The 23,864-nt window shown below is 43.5% G+C and overlaps 1 pseudogene; it reads right to left on the bottom strand.

Moving 5' to 3' along the window:
* Positions 1–16,945: 16,945 nt before the first annotated feature.
* On the bottom strand, positions 16,946–17,862 carry LOC101103378 (large ribosomal subunit protein uL18-like; annotated as a pseudogene).
* Between the last annotated feature and the right edge of the window lie 6,002 nt (positions 17,863–23,864).

The raw sequence follows: 23,864 nt of genomic DNA, 5'->3' as shown, positions 1-23,864 counted from the left end.
TTGAGCTATATCATTCTACTGTATGAACACTAACCATTCTCCTATCATTGAACACTGGAATCTTTTGGTTTTTTTTTTTGGCTATTATTGATGATGCTATAAAGCATCTTGTGTTTGTCCTTTGCAGGATGTATGCACCCATTTCTTTAGGGTACACATCTTGGAGTATAGTTACTAGATTCAGTTTCAGTTCAGTTCAGTTTAGTCGCTCAGTCGTGTCTGACTCTTTGCGACCCCATGAATTGCAGCACGCCAGGCCTCCCTGTCCATCACCAACTCCCGGAGTTCACTCAGACTCACGTCCATCGAGTCGGTGATGCCATCCAGCCATCTCATCCTCTGTCGGCCCCTTCTCCTCCTGCCCCAATCCCTCCCAGCATCAGAGTCTTTTCCAATGAGTCAGTTCTTCGCATGAGGTGGCCAAAGTACTGGAGTTTCAGCTTCAGCATCATTCCCTCCAAAGAAATCCCAGGGCTGGTCTCCTTCAGTATGGACTGGTTGGATCTCCTTGCAGTCCAAGGGACTCTCAGGAGTCTTCTCCAACACCACAGTTCAAAAGCATCAATTCTTCAGTGCTCAGCTTTCTTCACAGTCCAACTCTCACATCCATACATGACCACTGGAAAAACCATAACCTTGACTAGACGGACCTTTGTTGGCAAAGTAATGTCTCTGCTTTTCAATATGCTATCTAGGTTGGTCATAACTTTCCTTCCAAGGAGTAAGCGTCTTTTAATTTCATGGCTGCAGTCACCATCTGCAGTGATTTTGGAGCCCCCTAAAATACAGTCTGACGCTGTTTCCACTGTTTCCCCATCTATTTGCCACGAAGTGATGGGACCAGATACCATGATCTTCGTTTTCTGAATGTTGAGCTTTAAGCCAACTTTTTCGCTCTCCTCTTTCACTTTCATCAAGAGGCTTTTTAGTTCCTCTTCACTTTCTGCCATAAGGGTGGTGTCATCTGCATATCTGAGGTCATTGATATTTCTCCCAGCAGTCTTGATTCCAGCTTGTGCTTCTTCCAGCCCAGTAGATGCTGCCAAATAGTTTTCAAAGTATTACTAATACTTTTGGGCTTCCCAGGTGGTACTAGTGGTAAAGAACTCACGTGCCAATGCAGGCGACATAACAGACACAGGTTCGATCCCTGGGTCGGGAAAATCCCCTGGAGGAGGGCCTGACAATCCACTCCAGTATTCTTGCCCGGAGAATACCATGGACAAAGGAGCCTGGCAGGCTACAGTCCATAGGGTCACACAGAGTTGGGCATGACTGAAGCGGCTTAGCAGGCACGCCAATACTTATTATTAAGCACTTATTTTGTGTCAAGCATGGAACCATGGAGCTGCAGAGTAAACGGGACACAGTAGCTACCCCACAGAGTTAGAAGTGCTACCCCCACTGAATAGCACTTGAAATGTCTTGGCTTTTACTCTCCCCCTTTATCTGCCAGTAGAACAGTATGAGTACCAACAAAATAGAATTGTTGAGAAGCAGAGAATATCAGCAGTGTGCTCCCAGTCTCCCAGATCACAAAGTCAGTTAGCAGCAGAACTAGAATTAGGAGAGGAAGAACAACAACAAAAGTCCTCTATGCAACTTGGTCAGAAACCTTCAAATGGATGCCATCCTGGGCTTTACCCAGTAGTGGGCAGTTCCTGCCCCTGTCTGCCTTTATTAGATCAATGTTTGGTACATCAGCAGAGCATATCTAGGACCCTGGGGGAGCTCCTGAAATCCTTTTCTGTGCTCTTGAAAATCCCAGAATTGAGCTAGCTGAACTAACCCTTAGTTCGGCTCCAGGAGAAGGCAAACAAGAGGAACATCAATCAATACCTACCTTTCCATCAGTGTAAGGAACTTGGCCATCTCAAAAGAAAAAAGAGAGAAATAAAATATTCTGATAACTACAGTTAAATGTTCTCCTCACTACAGATCAGTACAGCCTAAATTCAGTGTAGGGATGAATGGATCTGAACAGTCCTGGGTGGAGGGGATAGACCAGGGTTTCTCCACCTCGGCACTATTGACAGTTTGGACTGGATAACTCTCTGTTGTTGGAGGCTGTCCTGTATATTGTAGGATGTTCAGCAGCAGCCCTGGCCTCCACTCATAGATTTCAGTTGTGACAGCCAAAACTGTTTCTAGACATTGCCAAATGGCCCTTTGGGAGCAAAATTATCCCTGCCTGAACCACTGGGATACACTTACTGGGTAAGAATGTGGGACAGTTGAATTTTTATAATTTTCATCATTTCAAATCCTGAAGTTGTAAAGATTGTAAAGCAAAACAGCCAACATTAAATATCACAGAACTTTGATATCCTCTAGACAAGTGTCAGGAACACTTAGTTTTTTACTTTTTTAAGGAAAGTACTCTAGAATACTAACACAGAGTAATAAACAGAAAATTCCATCTCAATTTTTGAAAAGCCTGAATTATTCAGTTTTTCAATATGATTTCTTTCAAATTCAGCAGAGTGAGTCCTTCAGTTAACTCTTTGTTGAATGATGATTTGCAATGCATATCAGTTATATATTAATAGTTATATCCAAAGAGCTTTAAGGTCTTTGAAAACAATTTCTTCTCTTAAGTGCTTAGTTCTTGTTGATATTATTGATATATATGATACTCTCTATTGCTGAATAAAAGCTTTGGTAAACAGATATTAAATATTATTTGGACCTCATCTAATTATGGTCAACTGGGTTAGAGGATTATTTATTCCAAAGAAGGAACTTCTTTCCCATAATGATAAAGTTTTCATGGTGTATATATCTCATATTCATTCATTCAGTTAAAGTAAGTAGTTACTGACACTTACTAGGTGCTCTGCCCTGAGGGTATAATGATCCACATGACAGTCTCAGGGAGCATGCTGGTGGTGTTAGGTGGAAAGAACACTGTTGAGCCACCAGTAGTGGCAAGTTCTTAGTTCTGATCTGAGACCTTTGGAGGGACATGCTGTCTTTCTAGAACCATCTATTAAATGAGATAGGTAAATTAATTGAAAATGGCTGCCCAGAGCACTTGATGACGAGGCTCCATCTTCCCTCAATGGCAGAGAGGGCTGTCATTGATTATTGGCATCTGCCATGGGAAACAAATGGCACCCACATGAATTTGCCATCCCTGAATTCCTAAGGCTTCAGATTCGATGATTTGCAACGTACCTCCCTTCCCGCCTTGGTATTGTTTAGCATGGGAGAGCAAGGTTATTTAAGTTTCTTACTTCAGAAACAGGCTTCCTTTCCCCTTATCCTCCACTTCTAATTCTCTTGGTCCTAGAGAAGAATTGTAAATTATTCCACAATATAATTCCCCCAAAGGTTAGTTTGCAATATTCTCTGACATCTTGTTCCATCTTTGAAAAGATCCAATTAGACAAAATTTGACCTCCGTTCATTCAAGGCCTTTTTGGGTAAATGATTTTCCAGGACAGTGAGAGATGACTGTTTTCTTAATTTTGTATAGATGAAAATAGACACCAATCAACAAACCTTTGGCTAAGGAGAAAAATCTTTTAAACTCACATTTTGCTTCAATTACATTGAGGACAAAGGAGCACACTGCACCCTGTGCATGAATAGATGCTTCATTATTCAAAACAAGCATCAAAGAGCATTCCGTCCCCTATAGAAAATATGCAATCACTGTTTAATTCAATGGTAGGATGCAAATTTAAATTCCCAGAAGGGAGAGACTGTTAATGCCATTTAAATTGGTTGTAAATTACAGATAATACGCTTGAGACCCCCGAATACAGATTAGTGGAGTATTGCTTCAGGAATTCAATTCTAGTTTGAACTTATTGTGTATTTATCTATGAAAAATAAAGCCATGAAGGCTTGTTTACAGCTACATTTTATTGCCTATCTTTTTTATTTCTGAAGCAAATATTTCACTTTTAAATGCCATGGAGATGGTTCAGCATACTATAAGGAAATGCCATGATGTTAAAGACAGATTAGCACTCTCAGAGGCAGTTCCTCATTAAAAAACAAACAAACAAAACAAACCTAACACAGGGACACTACAACGGAATTTAATCAAGATATCACACTAGCTGACTCTTCTATCTCTTTACCTCGTTTCTATTGGTGTTCCTGCAGTTTAAAAATCCCAGAGTCACAAGACAATCATGAGTTTCAGAAATTAGGGGCTGTGATTATCTCTTGCTGCTAAAGTATATCAGCCACTTAGAGGTTGTTTCTCATTTTCACAGATTAACTAATCATGAGTGAGATGCCTGATGTGTGAGTTTTTGTTGGAAGAATTATTCCTTAAAAACAAGGGCTTTTCAGAAGGAGAAAGTGTTAGATAAAAATGGACGCTTTTCAGCCAAGGTTTCAGAGATCCCAGCTTGAAGAGTAGAAATTTCCCTCCTGGTTCATAGAAGTAAAAAACAGTTCTTCCCTTGATGTGGTTTCATGTCTCAGGTAGGAAATAGGTTACTCAGGGTGATACAAATAAATCAGCTTTGAGCTCGTGTTCTCTCCTCTGGCAGCCTATGGGGTGTGTTTTTATTTTGTGTGTGTGTGAAACTGAAAGATATAAAAAAAAATTGCCATTGATATATACACACAGAATGGAGCCAAGCTACAGAACAATGGAGGAATGCCTAATTCATTATGCCAGAAAATGGATTGTTACCATCAATACCACATGGAGTTAATCATTTCCAAAGAACTACAATGCCAAGTTATCCATAACACTGCACCTAAATGGAATAATGTTTTATTTTTTCTTTGATCTGTCAAAGGTGCTTCAAGCTTTGCCAGGACCTTAGTGACACTATCAACATTTCATTGTATAGTTCCTATGTATTACCCAGACCTTGTGATATCCCTGAGGTTACCTGGATTTTTAAAATCCCTGGTGTTATCTTTTTTACTTGTCATTTGTTTATGCTTTGTAAAATAACACAGAACCTGCCCCATGTTTCTTTTTTTGGCTATTGGCAATTAGCTTAAACAGAAGTTTTTTTTTCTCTATACCTAAGGATAAAGATGAAAACAGCTAGTTGAAACCAAAAGCTTCAAAAAAAGGTGGTTGAAATCCAGGTAATCTCTGCCCATGTTAGGAGACTGACAAAATGTGTGTGTGTGTGTGTGTGTGTGTGTGTGTGTGTGTGTGTATTAGTAGTGGGGGTGGGATCTCTCCGCCTTCTCCTTGATAGGATCTGGGTTAGAATAGTCCTGATGCACACAAAGTAAATGAGGAGACTCTGGATTTTGTTCTTAAATCTTCGGTGCTCTGAGCATTTATACATCTTATCAGATGAGACTGGAGACTGGCCTCCAGCCCAAACTGTGTCCGCCTGCACCAGCAAGGAGTGATCAGCACAGCAATGGCCATTTATCTTTTGTCTCTGTCCTGGAGGGGGGCGTGGGGTTTGGGACGTGCACACTCTGTCTGAGAAAAGCCATGGGCCAGTGTTCCAGTGTGGTGGGTGAGCAATGCCAGCCTGCTCTACATCCCCCATAACCTTATCTCCAGTCCCCCAAGTTAACAAGAACATGGAGGCAGGGCAGAACAAGTGCCAGACTGGGGGCCAGGCCACCCGGGTTCTTGTCTGACCTCTGTTATCATCTTTATCAGATCTCTGGGTCTCTGTTGAGAGTTATGAGTTTCCTCAAAAACAAGGAGGGTCATTCATTTTAACTAACATTTGGTGAGCACTTAACATATACTCTGCCTTGGATCCTGGACAAAAATAAAAGGCAGGATTCCTTTCCTCAAGGGGTTTAAGGTGAAGAACCAGGGCAGATATAGACAAACTTGTAGACAGATAATAGCAATTGAATGCGGTAAGTTCTTAACCCTAGTATAAACAGTACTGTCAAAGCCTAGAGGGGAAACCACCAGGTCGATTTAAGATTGCTTCAGCATAGCCATTAAAAACATATACTTTCAAGCCAGACCGCTTGGGTTCAAGACCTGGATTTGCCTTTATAGGCTGTGTGACCTTGAGCCAGTTCTTTGACCTCTCTATGTCTCATTTTTCTCATCTTTCAAATGAAGGTGATAATCGTACCTACATCTTCATATTATTCAAGCAGTTATGACAGTGCCTGGCATGTAATGGGCCCTACCTATATTCATATATTATGGTAATGTTCTAGAATTCTTACAAGTCCTTGGGGCTGCAAAGGAACTACTAAATGAAAAGGAATCCTTAATTTAAAAAAATGAAATGCATTTCATAGAGAATGAAGATGAATAAGCATATTCCGTGCTTATTAGGAATCAGTTGGTTCACTAACATCTCTGCTCCCCTGAATGCCCATAAGTCAGGCCCAGGCTGCCAAATAGCTTTCGGCATGGTTAGGGGTGTTCTGCATTAAGACTAGGGAAGGACCATTCTTTGATCTGCAGTGGGCTCCTGGGAACACACACAAAGAAGCTAAGCATCCCCTTGCCCACCAGGCTCAGGCCGACCGTGGGAGAGAACAGTCAGCCTCACTGGCTCCAGCGCCTGAGAGGGAAAACAGGAGGGTGGGTGGGTCTTTGTACTGGGAAGTTGCAATGGAGGCAAAATGTGGCCCTGGCAGGAACAAGAGCCAAGCGGGGGCTGGATGTCAGCGGGCTCAGGCTGAGTGCAGGCAGCTGTGGGCTTCTGGGGACAGTCCTTCCGGGAAGTGGGAGTCCAAGAGAGAAAGGACAGAGGTGCTGCAGACTGAGCTGGACTTTTGATAAGGAATTTGGGAGGAAGGAGACCACGTTAGTTAAGTAGTGAGAAGGACAGGACACACTTGAGACATGCATGGAGCAGAGATGGTCAGACTCATGGGAATAGGGATGCACTAGGAAATATTTAATAATCAGCTCCCTTCGGGGAAGAGAGACAGAGAGGGGGCTCCTTTCTAGAAACCTGCTGATTTCCCTAGTATAAATACTACCTGACTATAAATACGGGCCAGCTGTGGCTGACTTCAAGCTACCAGTGTGATGTCACCAGATACGGAGTTGGGGAGAGTTGCAGGGTGGCACCCTATTGTACATGCTTCCCTCCCACCCCCCGAAACATGCAACAGAGACACAGGTAACCTCAAGTGCCAGAAGAAGGGTAAAACGGCGTAAATGGGTTAAGGAGTTATGAGTTTTGAGTTTTTCTTGCCTTTGTTTGAACATAATTTATTTAATTATAAATTTCTACAATTTCATTAACAAAATGACCATCATTTATAATGGGGTTCCAAAATTCCTGAAAATTTAACAGTTGGCTTTTGAAAGCTGCTTCAAGCTGGCTCTAAAGCATATCAATTTTCTTCATGATAAACTAGGAGCCCCCTTATCATCATGCTGTCTAGATCATAGGGTTCTTATGAGGATCAGGAAAGTATGTGAAAGCCTTTCAGGAACTGTAAGCAGCATATAAATATTATATACCAAAAAAAAATTATTCTCAGGAGAAGGGTATAACCTAGTAGTTGAGAAGGCAGTTTCTGGAGCCAGGCTGCCTAAGTTGAATCCTGACTCTGCTCTTTTTTAGCTGTGTGACGTTGGGCAGATCCTTGCCCTCTCTGAGCCTCAGTTTTCTCATCTGTAGAATTTCTGAGAGGCTTAACTGAGTTAATATTGTAAGGCACCTGGAACCATGTCTAGCACATGGTGTTAGTCACTCAATCGTGTCCAACTCTTTGCAACTCCATGGACTGTAGCCTGCTAGGCTCCTCTGTCCATGGAGTTCTCTAGGCAAGAATACTGGAGTGGGTTGCCATTTCCTACTCCAGGGGATCTTCCCAAGCCAGGGATTGAACCTGGGTCCCCTACATTACAGGCAGATTCTTTACCATCTGAGCCACTGAGCACATGGTAAGCACCATTTAAACATTGACTAAAACTGTTTTCAACTTGAATATCAGTAAGCCCTCAATTCTTCCAGAACCAGAAAGTCTTTTAATTGGGGAACCCAAGAGCCTGGCCTCCACTCTGCTGCTTGGTTTTAAAGGGACAGCTCTCCTCTATGGTAATAAAATTGCTACTTTGCTAACAGCCAATGCTTTTTAGATAATGAACCCTGAGGCCTATTGTGGAGATAAAGATGCTGTTAGAATCAGATTCCATGTCCACTCACCGCAGTAGTGGGGGGGGGGGGGTGGCAGGGGAAGCAGGGAGCAGGGAGAGCTATCTTATTACATGCCTGGCTGGCTCAATTACTTCAGTCCTGACCTAGGCAGAGTCCCACAGTTCCAGGGACCATTAGCTGTCCTGCAGAACCTGTGTCTCGTTTTCTGTCTTAGGACAGGAAATGGAAGCAAAGCCTGCTCCCCACAGGCCCCAGGGCTGCCCAGGGTAAGAAGGTAGACAAACGGGTTGAGAGAGCTGGAGGACAGCTCAAGGCAGGAGACAGGAGCCGTGGCTGCCACTCCTTCAGGGAGTCTGGGATGTGAGGCAGAAGGTTCTCAGGCAAAGTCAGGGACAGATTTGGTGGTGGGGGTGGAGAGGAAGGTGGTCGGGAAGGTGGTCAGGGTCTCCTCGTCAGGAACAACACAGTCAAATGCCATGAGACAAGCGTAGAAAGGCAGAAGCAAAGAAGAGTTAGTCTACAGGGAGAAAAAGTCAAGGCGGGCTGCTTGGGCCAGGTTTTTCCAACGAAGGCACTGGCAACCATTGCAAGAGTCCTGACTCCATGGAGTGAGTCAGAACCAGCATTCCCTCTTTCTTAGCAAACTACAAAAAGGCATATACTAGACATAACTAGTGTGGCATAGACTGCCTGGGCACTCATCGATCCCACTTCCTCTTCCTTGGGTGCTCAGACCGTGTTTCACGGTGGCCCTTACCGTTAGGGTGGAGCCTGGTTATTAGTTTCTGGCCGTCGAATGCAGGCAAGCCAGATAAGCCATGAAATCCCCTGAAGACTCTGTGTGTGTCTCCCTGTCTCTGTTTCTCTCCTCCTCTCGCTCCTATCTACCACAATCCTGTGTTGAAGATGGTGGCATCATAATATGGAAAGACCCTGGCTCCCTGGAGTAGGAAGGAGGCCGCGAAGTAGAGCTGCCTGATCTGTACTGGGCTAGGACATGAGCTTGAGAGAAACTTTTATTTTGTTACGCCACTGAGATCTAGGGCTTTAGCGCCTAAGCATTGCCCTGACTAATAAAAATAACAAAATGAATTGGAATGGAATGGAAAGGAAGGAATATAATGGACTAAATTAGAATGGAATGGAATACAATAGAATAGAAACTATCAGAGTGCACTGCAGTTAATAAAAAGTAAATTTGTAGAAACATTTCAGCTCATATATGTACTACTTCTCAATATGTTTCATTTTTTGCTGAAGGAAGAAGTTAAAAGTTTTGAAAATCACTGCCTTAGAGCTAGAAGGAGGTTTGTGGGGTTTGATAGAAGAATAAGCTTTAGGTAAGATGGGGGTTGCTTATTTACTACCACCCCTTTAAGGAAGGTGCTGTACCCCTTCTTCTGCCTAGTTATAGTAGAAGATTGTTATTTGTGCCTGCCCATCTCTTTTCTCTTCCAGTGGGATAGCATCTCAGTCTTAGTCCAGATAGTTTGTCTGGGGCTGGCTCTACTGAGATCAAGGTGGGGGACACATGTATGAAGCCTGGAAAATCAAAGTGTTTCATTCCTGGAGGCGCAGTGGTGGTTCAGGATTGAACACAGGACCCAAGCTGGTCCACTCAGAGGTGAAACTGGGACTTTGCCTGGAGTGATAAAAGTAAGTACTTTGTTTCCCCTGGTTGTGGAGTGGGGATATAAATCTGAAACTGCTGACGGCCATCCTGCCATCACAGGGGAGAACTTGCCAGAGAATAGAACCGTTACTGAAGGAGGCAGAGCTAGAGATCAAACAAGACCAAGTCCTGATGACATCATTTGAATCCCTAGATCTAGCCATGCCTGAAGTCATCTTTGTAGTTTATAGTTGAGTCAAGAAATTTAGTTCTTGGCTTCTATCAGATTGGGTTGAGTTTTTGACAGTTGTAACTGAGCGTCCTGAAGCTGTGGTCTTCCACATATTTAAGATGTCTCTTCCTGGGTAAAATGGGCCTCAGAAAAGAATTAAAGTGGAAAACAGCTGGTCCTCAGGCTCCTCCAGGCTTTGCCAAGGAACAGTGGTTTCAATCACAGAAGAATCAAGCGTCCACATATGGAAAAACTATAAGGTAAAATCAAGGAGAAACTTTTTTTTAATTCTTGTTTTCTGTTTTGAGAGGATGAAGAACAGATGAATGCCATTACAACTACTAATATATTTCTTTTCATTTATTCAACAAACATTTATTGAACACCTTCCATGTGCTGAAACCTATGTTAGGCCCTGGAGACTACATTGAGTAATAACAGAGCAAATTCTTTGTAAGAGCTCACTGTTCTAGGAACTTTGTGATTATTAGTGTTATTTGCCTTTTACATCTGCCCAGGCAGATAACTATCACTATCTCCCATTGTATAGATGAGAAAACTGATGCACAGTGGGATTAAGTTAGGAAGAAGCAGAACTTGTGTTGAACCTTGGGATGCTGACTTCAGGTCTGAGTCTTAAAACCACTGAACCACATTGCCATGGTCCTTACTCTAAGCTCATAGTGGTTTCTACAAAGGACCATCCCCAAAGTCTCCTAGGCTCTCTAGTCTGAATTAGAATTTACTTTAACAAAGTCTGACTTTGACTTGAACTGCAGCATCACTTGTTGAATTCCAGGCACTGCTCAACTTACCTTTGTGAAATTGATCTATTAACTCTTAATATATGTGACCCTGTATGGGGAAGGGAGGATAAAAGGTCACTTAGAAACACAGTATAGTCTAATGGTTAAGAGCACAGTTCGGGGACTCATCCTAGACACTGGATTCAGATCTCTACTCAGCCATTTTCTAGCTGTGTGACATTGCAGAAGTTACTGACCCTCTCTGAGCTTCTGTCTCTTCATCTTGGAGATGGGGTTAATGATTCCAGTTCGTCTGGTGGTTGCACAACTGGAATAAAGTAATGAAGTGCCTGGGGCAGAGTCAGCACCCAGTAAATGCTGGTTGTTATAGCTCTTCGTCTTTGGCTCCCAGCTCCCTATTTGTTACAGGAGGAGTTGGGCAAGATAGTCTCTGAGGTCTCTGCTGGCATATGTTTACGTGACTAGAATTTTCCAGATGCTGATTTGGGAATGGCAGATTCCCATTGTCAAGGTTTTTCTTCTTAAAGAATCCTTTTCTGTTGTGTCTCAGTAAAATTGGGCTTTTTGTGCTAGTTTGCAACCACAGGAGCTTTAAGCCTTTCACATGACATCATAAGTTGGTGCCCATAAAAGCAACGAAACACCATATACCAAAGCAATGAGGAAGAGAATTCCAGGGACCAATGGCTCTAATCCAAATCTGGACATTCTCCAGGGGAGGAGAGGTGGCTTCCCGTTCCTTGACTCCTCTAACAATTCTGAAGACATCCCACCCCCAAGCTAGAGGAGGTAACATTGGAGGCAGAGTATGGAGTAAGCAAGAACAGGGGAGGGGAAAGGAAAGATAGCAGGATGGGGAGAGATGGGGGGAGGGGAAAGAGATAGAAAGACTAGAAGTCATCTAGGAGAATACAGAGAAAGAGCAGCTGGGCAGGCAGACTGAGGAAGTCAGCTCAGACCTCACCATGAAATGTTCAATCTGTTCTGGTAGAACTTGATTTCTAAAATGGTCTATTGGAAACCATGCAGCAAATTCAAACATAGGAGACTGTATCGGGCTGAAGAAGAATGAATGACCATAGAATGCTCCTTAAGCGCACAAGTATCATAATACCGTTGAACTTATTTTCCATTCTGCAGGTCTTTTACAAACTGTGATTTCCTTTATTGCTGCTGCTGCTGCTAAGTTGCCTCAGTTGTGTCCGACTCTGTGGGACCCCATAGACAGCAGCCCACCATGCTCCCCCGTCCCTGGGATTCTCCAGGCAAGAACACTGGAGTGGGTTGCCATTTCCTCCTCCAATACATGAAAGTGAACAGTGAAAGTGAAGTTGCTCAGTCGTGTCTGACTCTGAGCGACCCCATGGACTGCAGCCTACCAGGCTTTTCCATCCATGGGATCTTCCAGGCAAGAGTGCTGGAGTGGGGTACCATTGCCTTCTCCGGATTTCCTTTATTATTGAAACACAAAACCAAATACAATGCAAACAAAAATAGGTAAAAATGACTGAATGTCTATATTCCTCAGAGTGACCCTCTCCAATGGGATGAATTTTCCTTCCTTTCATTTATCCATTGCTTTATCTACCAATCACTCATGGGGCATCTACTCTGTGCCATGTCCCAAGTTAGATGATAGGGATTCAGAGATAACTATGACACAGTTCCTACCCTATAAAAAGTAAAAATGTGGTGCCTGTTTTGACACTCCTCCCATCTAGAGGTGGGTGACCATATCTATTCTCCTTGAATCTTATCTGGTTCTAATGACTCACTTATAACCAATAAAATGAAGTAGAAGTAATACATAAGGTTAAGTTATAAAAGGTGATATAAAAGTTTCTGCCTTGCTTTCTGGAGCATTCACACTGCTATAAGAGAAGTCCTACCATCATGACCCCACCCACCATGGTGTGAGGAAGCCCAAACAGGTACACAGAGAGGCCATGTGTATATGTTCTGATAAACAGATACACCAGCCAACAGCCAGGACCTACTGCCAGATGTGGGTGAAGATCCTCCAGGTGCTTCTAGCCCCCAGGCAATCAGTCACCTCTAACCACTGAGTCTTCCTAACTTAGGCCCCAAACAGCATGAAGCACAGGCAAGGCATCCCCACTGTGCCCTGTTTGAACTACTGACTCACAGAACCCATCAGTGGGCATAATAAGAGTGTTGCTTTATGTTGCTACGTTTTGGGATAATTTGATAAACAGCAGTATACAGAATGCTTTGTAGTGATTGTTAAAGTCCCAAATAAACATGAAAACACAGTTATTCAATTAAACCACCATGGTCACCACCACCAGAGGTGTTCATCACTTGCCCACTTGTGATATTCACTGGCGCTTATGCACAGATTTTAAAGAGTGTCCTCAGGAAGTTGACAACCTGAGATGGGCATACCCACTCAAGGAACTTAACACTTGAGAACTGGAATGTGTCAAAGGGACTAAAACTCTGGCCCTTCAAGGTTTATCACCACTGACTTTACTTTTCAGTTTTAGATCTATAATCCAGTTGATCCATTTGGCACTGGTACTGGTATTTGTATTTGGTGTATCAGTGGCCAAGACACAGTATGGTTTACATATGTCTACCCCATTAATCCAACACCATTCTTTGCAAACATCATCCTTTTCCCATTGTTCTGTCATGAATCATTTTTCATAAATCAAGTGCTCACATCCCTGTTCTGGATACTTGATTCTGATTCATTGATCTCTTTGATTTTCTTAGTGCCAAAACCCACAATGTTTTATATATTAGAGCATTGTAATAAAGCATAATTTCTAACAGTAAAAAAGAAGGTTTATCAATGCAACAACCTAAAAATGCAATGAAAGCCCTTCTCATACCATGATTCAGGAATATGCCAACTACTTAAACTCAATTCCATATTCCATCAGTCCATCTTTTCATAGACCCCAGATACCCACCCTTGATAACCATGCATCAAAGAAAATACAGTTCCACCACAGACTCATAAAATGCTAAATCTAAAGGAGATTTGCAGTCACAGTCTTGTCTAATGAGGAAATTATTGTGATCCAGAAAATCAGGTGCCTTATCCAGGGAAACACAGCTAGCTAGGGGCCAAGCGCCAGGGGCCAGGCCCCTACCTTGTTTCTATACAGTCTCTTCTCCATGGATGTCAGGGAAGGCATTGTACTCAGGGTGGCATTGTGTAGAAGTTCCAGACATGGGTCACGGGGCCTGGCAGAACTGATAAGGATCCCAGTTCTGCTCCTTAGTGATGGTGTGAATTTGGCCAAGTTGCTTCACTGAGCCTCTGATTTCTCATCTGCAAAATGGAGGATACTTATGAAATTTACCAGCCAGGGTTCATTATGGGAGTTCGTTGAGTCAATGCACAGAAAGCACATAGCATCTTACCTGGTTCAGTTTGTGGTAAGCACTCATAAAATCCAGATCTCTCAAGAATGAAACATTCTGGCCTGTACCTTAAATAAGTGGACTCTCAGCTGAGTGAAGAGGTTTGGCTAATTATTTTCTAGTTTGAGGATGGTTGAAGGTTTTCGAGGCCGGCGCTGCCATTGCTGCTGGTCTCACTTGAGTACCTGTGAGGTTGCTGCATACTCACCTCTCCTCCCTAGATACGGACACATAACTGCTTGGCTGTCCCTTTGGAGACATTCCCCTCCGCCTGTGAATGATGTTTCAGCTTCTGCAGGTATAATGCACCTCCATCCGATTCCTTCCCCTCTTGAGTCTCCTTGTCACCCCTCAGAATTGAGGGCTCCCTGTGGGTGTCTATGGGGGCTGCCGTGCCATCAGTTTCGTGCCGGTGGAGCCTCACAATGCAGCCCTGGGGCAATAAAAGTCCACCTGCTCAGCTCTGGCACCTGGCACCTCAGAGCACCCTGGGGACCTCAGATCCTGGTGCAACCTCCAGAGCTCAGCTATAAAGCAAGGGAGAGAAGTGGTAGGGGCCCAAAACAGAAGCAGCTGAGAGGACAACCCAAGTGAACATTACCATCCAGGTGTGCAAGATGGATGTTACACCAGGAATGGTACCAATTACTGGAGAGAAAGGGTTAAATCTCCTTTTGGCTCTCTGAAGTCTGGGCAGGTGTTTGCAAGCATTTCTTACAAATGTACAGTGTGCCAGGTATTGTCTGAAGCCCACCACTAGGGTACAAAGATGAACAAAAATGGCAACACCCCTGCTTTCCCCACAGACCCAGAAACAGTGATAGCATAGGGTACTCAATACTGAATTTGCCAAGTGGGTAACAACAGCAAGGGACATAGAAGACATGGCTGTTGGTGCTGTTGAAACTAGAGGAGGGGGTGAGCAAGTCTTCATAGGAGAGGTGACATTCTAAGTGGGTGCTCAACAGTGACTAGGGATTGGCTAAAAGAATAAGTGAGATTCAGGCCTAATGAATGGCATATGCGAGAGGATAGTGGTCTGAAAGATTGTGGAGTGTTCGGGGGAATACAAACCACCTGCTGGAAGAGATAAAGGTGCGGAGGATGGTGTAGAGCCAGACTGGAGAGCCCTTGGCTGCACGTGCAGTCAGAAGTTTGTCCTGTATTTCACAGGCAAAGGGAAGCTACTTATGACTGTTGAGCAGGGGAATGGCGTGCAGTTTTGTATTTCAGAAGGATAACACTGCTCCCAGGGTGGAGGTTGAAGCAGAGAGGCCTGAAATAATTGCAGGGAGAGCATTCAGCAGGCTCTAGCTTCATCTAGGCCGGATGGGAAGGGAGCTTCCATGTGGCCAGGCCCTCCAGGGGAGGGGCTGGTAGAGCTGCATGTAGCAACAGCCTGAGCAGACTTAATGCACATCCCTTCTGGATCCCCCAGACTCTGACCAGCAGTAAGTTCTCCACATACATTTGTTAAAAGTGAAGTTGCTCAGTCGTGTCTGACTCTTTGCGACCCCTTGGACTGTAGCCCACCAGGCTCCTCAGTCCATGGAAATTTCCAGGCAAGAGTACTGGAGTGGGTTGCCATTTCCTTCTCTAGGGAATCTTCCCAACCCAGGGATTGAACCCAGGTCTCCTGCATTGCAGGCAAACACTTTACTGTCTGAGCCACAAGGGAAGCCCACATTTGTTAAAGGTATGCACAAATGAGGGATGTCCTGTCCCCCAAGGATTCCCCATGGTGTGCATCAGCGAACTCACGAGACCCCAGATTGTGCTTGGATCTTGACCTTCTGATGCAGAACACAGAGGGTTCAGTCTGCCACAGAGCAAACCGAGACTGGCGTTGTTCTGCTCCTGTCACTCTAGGTAGCAAAAAGCACGTAATTTAGGAGGAGCAAAGAAAATAGACTATCAAGATTACTCAGCATTCACAGATTTTGTGCAGAGGTCAGCAATATGGGAGTAGAAACCAGTCAGATGGTTTTAACCATCACACCAAAATGCTACAGTTACAGGTGTTTGCTGGCCTCCACGCTTGTCTCTTACAATTCCAGGGTCCATTCAGAGCTGTTAGCTTACCTTTGTGTCTTTTACATCCCTCCTGCTCCCCAGAAGCAGATCCAGGGACAAAAATTCAAATGCAAGTTGGTTATTTGGAAGGCAGTCCCAGGAAACACTGGTGGGAAAGTGGAGTAGTTCGAAGAGAAGGGAAGGGAGCCATAGCTGCGTGCGATAATAATCAAGGGCCCGTCATGGGCTCCTGGAGATCAATCCCAGGGGCGTCTGGAGGAGAATATTGATCATGCTGCAGAGTTTTCCTGCTGGTGGATGAGGAAGCTGGGGTATTTCTCCACCAGCAATTTGTCATTGTTTGAGGCCTGCTCTCAGGGGCACTGACTCTGCAGCACTTCCATCTTGCCCTGAGCACCAGCTAAGTGTGTTCTCCTGGACAGTTACAGATGTTTGCAACAAGCAGCCTTGGGAGTGTAGAGGGAGGAGGAGGATATGTGGGGATGTCAATAAGTTCTGTTACGGGTGCCTATAATCACAGGGAGGGCAGCCAGGTCCACCCTCAGGAGAGTCTTCAGTCCTGAGTTCAATGGAAATGCACTGCTCTTTTCATTTGGGGTATTGAGGTGCACATGTCAGGAGGCTGGATTTTAAAAAACTTTTTCTTTGTGTCTCATTCAAAGTGCAAATCACATTATCACTTGAACTTCGGCATCTCTTCTAGCTTGTAGCTGGGTGGATGGTAGGGTAATACATGGCATGGCTGGGGTGTAGGCTTTAGTATCCCTGCCATTTCCTTCTTCCAAAGCCACTATTTTGGGGGCTGCTTGGTCAATAAATTTATTGCTGTCTTAATCCAAAAAATCTTCATAGAAAAGTGTGATTTGCTTTACCAGCTCTCAGCAGCCCATTCCTGACTGCTAAGGAAGCTTGCCTTCCAAGCTACTCAATATCTATTCTGGGCAAGTGACGTTTTGGGATGGTTCTTCTTTTTAACCTCTTTCTTAAGCTTCTTATCATAGACTGATTCTCTCATATAGCAGCATGAGCTTTCTCATACCTCTCCTCCATCATGTCTGGAGGTACATTTTTCTTTATGTATTAAAAAAATTGTTTCTTATAAGCATCTTCATCTTCTTCAGTTAGGTAATGCATGTCATCTACAATGGTTTGAGCCAGGATGTGATTCTGGAGTACTCCTGCATTGAATTCCTTGCTTTCTGAATCATAACCAGGGAACCATTAGGTACTATGAGGGATAAACAAACCTCCATCCACAGCACCCTTCAGGATCCCCCAAATTTTATTTCTAGTGTTAGATCTGGCAAGATTCTGCATCCAAATTTGAGGTGAAGGCACCAGGTTGACCATCAATGCTTTCCATATTGTATTTATCGCTGGACATCTCCACATGGCCATCATAGATCTTGTCCATGCCAAACTGATCGAGAAGCCTTTGGACCATCGGTGGACCAGTACAATATGCTGCAGCATAATTTGTCAGGTCAGCCTTCTCGCCATACTTTGGGAGTTCATGGGCATTAGCTGCACAGACTGTCGTATCTCCTTATACACAGGCATAAGCAATCTGACAAATGATTGTTGGTGATACGAACTTATCTTGTATTGGGATGTATTATACATATTTTTGTCCTGGATTACCAAGCGTTTCCTGGCATAGCAGTCAGTTTTACTCTCTTGTCTTCTTCTAAGTTTCATTTGGTACCTTTCGAAGTAGGTCTTATTCTTTATAACCTTGACAAACCCCTTCCTGCAGAACAGAGACCCATGTCTGCAGCTCACCATAGATCTGCAGCCTCCAATGCCACTTTGAACAAACAGGCAGATACCATGGAGCAGCCAGATGATTGCTAGCTAGTGTAGCCAGATATGTCTCCTAGCGCACCGCAGTCCCTGTAGAACAGAGTGCCATGCCAGAGCTGCTGCTCCTCAGAGACCTTGGGCCAGGGCTGGGCAAACCAGTGAGACTGAGAGTCACCTGGAGCATGTGTATAAAACGCGGTTCTTGAGCTGCACTCCTGAGACACTGATTCAGGAGGTCTGAATTATGACCTAGGAATCTACATTTTCGACCAGACTTCCAGGTGATTCAAAATAAAGTCCAGAGTGTTCAAAGAACAGACTCCTTATCTACAAACTGCACAAGAGAAGGTATCAGTAGACCTTAGTTAAAAACACGGGGTGGAGGAGGGATCCTGAAAGTTTAACTCTCCATTACCTCGGATGAATATCCCTACCTCCTACATGCATGCTTGCTCTTGGGGAAAAGGGACATTGCGTGGTGGCTGCACACTCCTCCACATGCCTTCAAGATGAATATGACATATCCACGTTTGCTCTATTAAAAGACACTAAGCAAATGGGAAAGGTCTACATCAACCCTGGCTTAGAATTCAGGTCATTCCCAGCCTCTGAAGAGAAGACTAGACAACTTCATATGAATAATAAACTCTCTGGAGACCCTTAGTTCCACCCAGTAATTTTCAATGCTCGGGACAGGCATGATCCATTGTCTCAGATTTCCAGCCCTCTGCAGAAGCCTTCAGCCACCCCCTCTCCCAGATTTTTGACTGCCCTGGCATTAACATGGTTTCGCTGGACATAAATTTCTTAGGAAATATAAACTGAGCTAGAGAAGAGCTTCTTCTCAGTATGTGTGTGTGTGTGTGTGTGTGTGTGTGTGTATGTGTGTGTGTGTGTGTGTGTGTGTGTGTGTAAAAACAGGATCTCCTTATTCCTATGCCATAAATTAGGCTGTTGGAAAGGAAGATGGTAGCTCTCTTAGGTCATCAGGATATGCTTTGGGACTGTACTTATGCAACAGGAGAAAGGCAGTTACTTAATAAATCTCAGAAGGGGCTTTCATTCGGCTTCCTCGGCCCACCGATTTGATTCTGTTCACTTCATGATGTACTTCTATATTTGCATTCACCATCTAGCAGGCACTCTTTACTTTTGCTTTCACTTCAATCTGCATCCATGAATTACCCATAGATACTCAGATCTCTAAATCATAGGGTGAGTTAAGGTCATGGATTCAATTAGGAATATGACATTGAAGGTGAATTTCTTAGAGCAGCTCTTCGTAATAGTTTGAGGGGCTCCCAGGCCCATATGAAATGCCCACAAAAGTGTGGACCCTCTTCTCAGAAAAATACAGCTACAGACAGCATTTTGCATACAGTTGTGTAGAAATCTACAACTCATACCAAAAAAAAATAATAATAATCCCAATTAGACATAAGAGGCTGCAGTGGGAGGAAGAGGAGGGGCAGAATAATGAAGAAGGGCCAGTCTCAGGTAAGCACCTCTGTGTTGATAAAAGTGATATAACACTAGCTACTGTAACAAACAGCCCTCCAAACTTAATGGTGCCTTGTGGGTGTTCCTGGTCAGTGACTAAGTGACTTTCCCATGGCAAGTGGGTGACTCAGGCTTCTTCCACCTTGTAGTCCTGCCATCCTCCAGAGCCTCAGTCCTGTGCAAACAGCCAGCAGGAGGAGAAAGACCAATGATAAGGTACATTTACTTCTTCAAAATCCCAGCCCGGAAGTGCTGCCTCCCACCTCCAGTCTTATTTCGTTGATGGGGACTGGTTACAGGGCCACATATGGATGGAAATAGGGATGGAGAATGCACCCCCTGTCTGGGTAGCCATGCCCTAGCAACAACGCCATGGAAAGGGGAGCATGAGATTTGGTAGGCAGAAAGCTGTATCTCTTCCTAAGCATTGCATGGGCTTCCCTGGCAGCTCAGTGGCAAAGCCACCTGCCAATGCAGGAGATGCAGGTTTGATCCCTGGGTTGGGAAGATCCCCTGGAAAAGGAAATGGCAACCCCTCCAGGATTCTTGCCTGGGAAGTCCCATGGACAGAGAAGCCTGGTGGGCTATAGTCCATGGGGTCACAAAGAGTCAGACATGACTAAGTGAGCACGCACACAAGCACTGCATGCAAGTGAAATCAAGTTAAAATAAATGGCAAGGATGGCCTGGAGAGGGAAAGCGGACACCAAAAGACAGTAAGAAGCTTCAGGTGTGTTTACAATAAGGCAGCTGTGGCTCCATCTTACTGATAGCAAGTAATACGATAGCAGATAAATTGCCTTCCAGTCTCAGAACTTTCTAGAACCAGATGATCGAGCCCCTCCTTCTTTCTTTCGTCTTACATATAAACAAAAGTGCCAGTTCCAGAAGCAATTTCCCATATTTATAATGGATGCTTTGTACCTATCCATGTGAACCAGAATTTGGTTGCTTAATTGGGAAAAAAACCGTGATAGTTAAAACAAGGAATCATTGAAAAACTGGTATATACAAACTAGATATTTTATTTAACTTAAAACATGTAAATATATATTCATTCACTAAGCTTTTGATGTATAGCCAAGTCATTTTCTTTGAATATAAATCTGCTGATGGGAGTTACAGGCTTTCCTTCTCTCATGAGCTGTACCTAAAATACAGTCTATGATTTCCAGTTTTGAAAGGGGAGCAAGAGTGTAAGACATCTGTGAAACAAGCTCAATGTGTAATCCTCCCAATTTTTAAATGATTTTCAATCTTTTACAATTGTCTGGCACATACATAATTCAACAGTAATTTTTGTCTATTTTTTAACTCAAGTATAGTTGGTTTGCAACGTGTTAGTTTTTGATGTACAGCAAAGTGACTCAGTTATATATATTTACACATATGTATACACAAGTTTTATATATATAAACATATACGTATTCTTTTTCATATTATTTTCCATATGGTTTATTATAGGATATCTAATATCCCTGCGTTATTATACAGTAGGGCCTTGTTGTTTATTTATTTTGTATATAGTAGTTTGCATCAACTAATTCCAAACTCCTAATTTGTCCCTCAACCAGTCTCTTTCCCTTTTGTAACCATAAGTTTGTTTTATGTGAGTCTTTTTCTGTCTTGTAAATAAGTTCACTTATATTATATTTTGGATTCCACGTATTTACATAAGAGATAGATTATGGTATTTTCCTTTGTCTGACTCACTTCACTTCGTATGATAGTCTCTAGGTCCATCCATGTTTCAAATGGTATTATTTCAATCTTTTATGACTGAGTAATTTTCCATTATATATATGTGCCACATTCTTTATCCATTCATCTGCTGGTGGACATTTAGTTTGCTTTCATGTATTAGCTATTATATTAATAAATACTGCTGCTATGAACATTGGGATGCATGAATATTTTCAATTTAGGGTTTTCTCCAGATATATGCCCAGGAGTGGGAGTGCTAGCTCATATGAAAACTCCATTTTTAGTTTTTTAAGGAAACTTCATACTGTTTTCCCTAGTGTTGGCACCAATTTACATTCCCACCAACAGTGCAGGAGGGTTCCCTTTTCTCCACACACTCTCCAGCATTTATTATTTGTGGACTTTTTAATGATGGCTTTTCTCACTGGTGGAGGTGATACCTCATTGTAGTTTTGATTTGCGTTTGCCTAATAATGAGCAATGTTGAACATCTCTTCGTGTGCCTGTTGGTCATCTGTAAGTCTTTTTGGAGAAATGTCTTTTTAGGTCATCTGCCTATGTTTTGATTGGGTTATTTGTTTTTTTTGTTGTTGTTGTTGCTGAGTTGTATGAGCTGTCTGCATATTTTGGAAGTAAAGCCCTTGTAGGTTGCATAGTTTGCAAATATTTTCTCTCATTCTGTAGGTTATCTTTTCATTTTATTTATGGTTTCCTTTGCTGTGCAAAAGCTTATATATTTGATTAAGTTCCGTTTGTTGATTTTTGCTTTTATTGGATTTGCCAAAAACTTCATTGGGGCTTTTCTATAACATATTATGGAAAAACTCAAATGAACTTTTTGGCCTATCTGGTATTTCTATAGCCTTGGAAAACTGACCTAAGAAAACATTGCTGTGATATATGTCAGAGAATTCAACAGCATTTTTAGCTACCTGTTACTATTACATCTTTCCAAAATTTTCAACTTTGTTCCCAAAGAAACAACTCCTTTTGCATCCATATTTCATCAGTTCACATGTTGTTATTATGAAATTGTGAAAGTGAAAGTCGCTCAGTCGTGTTCAACTCATTGCAACCCCATGGACTATACAGTCCATGGAATTCTCCAGGCCAGAATACTGGAGTGGGTAGCCTTTCCCTTCTCCAGGGGATCTTCCCAACCCAGGGATCAAACCCAGGTCTCCCACATTGCAGGCGGATTCTTTACCAGCTGAGCCACTAGGCGAGCACAACAATACTAGAGAGGGTAGCCTATCCCTTCTCCAGCGGATCTTCCCAACTAAACATGACTAAATTTTAGTAACAAGTACAACTGAAACAATCATCATAAACCGGTTTGGAAGCAAGCAGAAACCTTGCTTGGGTCCTTGGTGTAGGACCCAGCCACTGGGAGCAGAAGTGTTGCAGTATTAGAGTGTGGCTGTGAGCATTCAGCGGGCCATGGACCTCAGTCTTTGTGTTTTGCAGAGGGAATAGGGTGCCTTGGCTTATTTGGCGTGGTTGTCAGCCTCCAAGATGGCCCACGATGAGCCTTGCCTTTTGGTATTGACACCCTTGTGTAGTCTCCTCCCACAGTGAAGTCATGGCTGGTCTGTGTCACCATTAGAATACGGCTGAAGTGTCAGTGGTGTGACTACTGAGGGTAGGTCACGCAGGGTGTTGGGAGAAGAGGCCATTATGCCGGCCGGCAGCACTGGCATTACTTGGGAACTTGCTAGAAGTGGGGCATCTCATGCTTTCCTGCAGGCATCCTGGCCAGTCTGCCTCGCTCTTGTTTGCAAACTCATCAAAACCCAATGATGTTTTCACACTACTTGAGGGTGTAGTTATAGCTCCAGGGGAAAAAAATACATTTTTCTGATGGTGGTATACCTAGGACACATGGCTTCCAGGGAGGGTGAGAAAGCAGAATGCTGTGTCCTGTTATTTACATCCCGAGACTCTCTGTGGGGTAGATAGGAGACAAGCCACAGTGAGCTGGGAGGCAGGATTTTTAAAGAGCAAAGAAGAGGCTGGAAGAGCCATTAATTATGTTATCACAAAAAAATATTTGGTGCTTTTTCTTAACATTACAGCTACCATTGCTGCTGGTAATGCCCTTTTATTTGTCCAGGGGGGTTTGCTCCCATTAGATTAGGTTAAGTGTCTCATCTAAGGCACAATAACAGATCTGGCCCCATGCTTTAGCTGCTGGCTGCGGTTGACTGATACCCAAGCTTTTGACTCCCTGCTGCGTATCTAAGCGGTACAAGCTGCAGTCAATGCATTTAATCTACATAAAAAGAACACAAATTGCACGTTAGCCTTTTTGAGTCCAGTAATCAGGTTCCCCCCACACACACACCTCTCCCCCTCACCCCACCCCTGCTCTACTGGACAATTTGAGGCACCGTTGTGTCACAAAATTTTTTTTCTGAGTCAGGTAAAAAGAAAAGTCTTTTGCATTTTAATTGCACTTGATCTGCTCATTGAATGACCCCTGTAATTTATATATTGTTCATAGTGAGTGCTTTCTGCAGTCCTGCTGTGCAGCTGATAACATAATTCATAGGCGCGCACCTTGGGCTCTGTGGGTAGTGGCCTGGCTTTTCTGTTCTTTCTGAGTTTGCAAAATTCTCTCCCTCGTCCTTCAGATTCAGGCAGCCATGGCTGATGTCAGTCACTATCTGCTTATGCAGGTGCAGCAAAAAGGCCGCTTTGAGCCCCAGCCCTCTCTGTTTACATTTAAAGATTGCCCTCTCCTAGCCAGCTGCCTGTGCTGTGGGCAGACCACTGGCTGT

This window comes from Ovis aries, chromosome X, assembly GCF_016772045.2.
Source record: "Ovis aries strain OAR_USU_Benz2616 breed Rambouillet chromosome X, ARS-UI_Ramb_v3.0, whole genome shotgun sequence".
Taxonomy (NCBI): Eukaryota; Metazoa; Chordata; class Mammalia; order Artiodactyla; family Bovidae; genus Ovis; species Ovis aries.
This window is presented reverse-complemented; position numbering and strand designations above follow the sequence as displayed.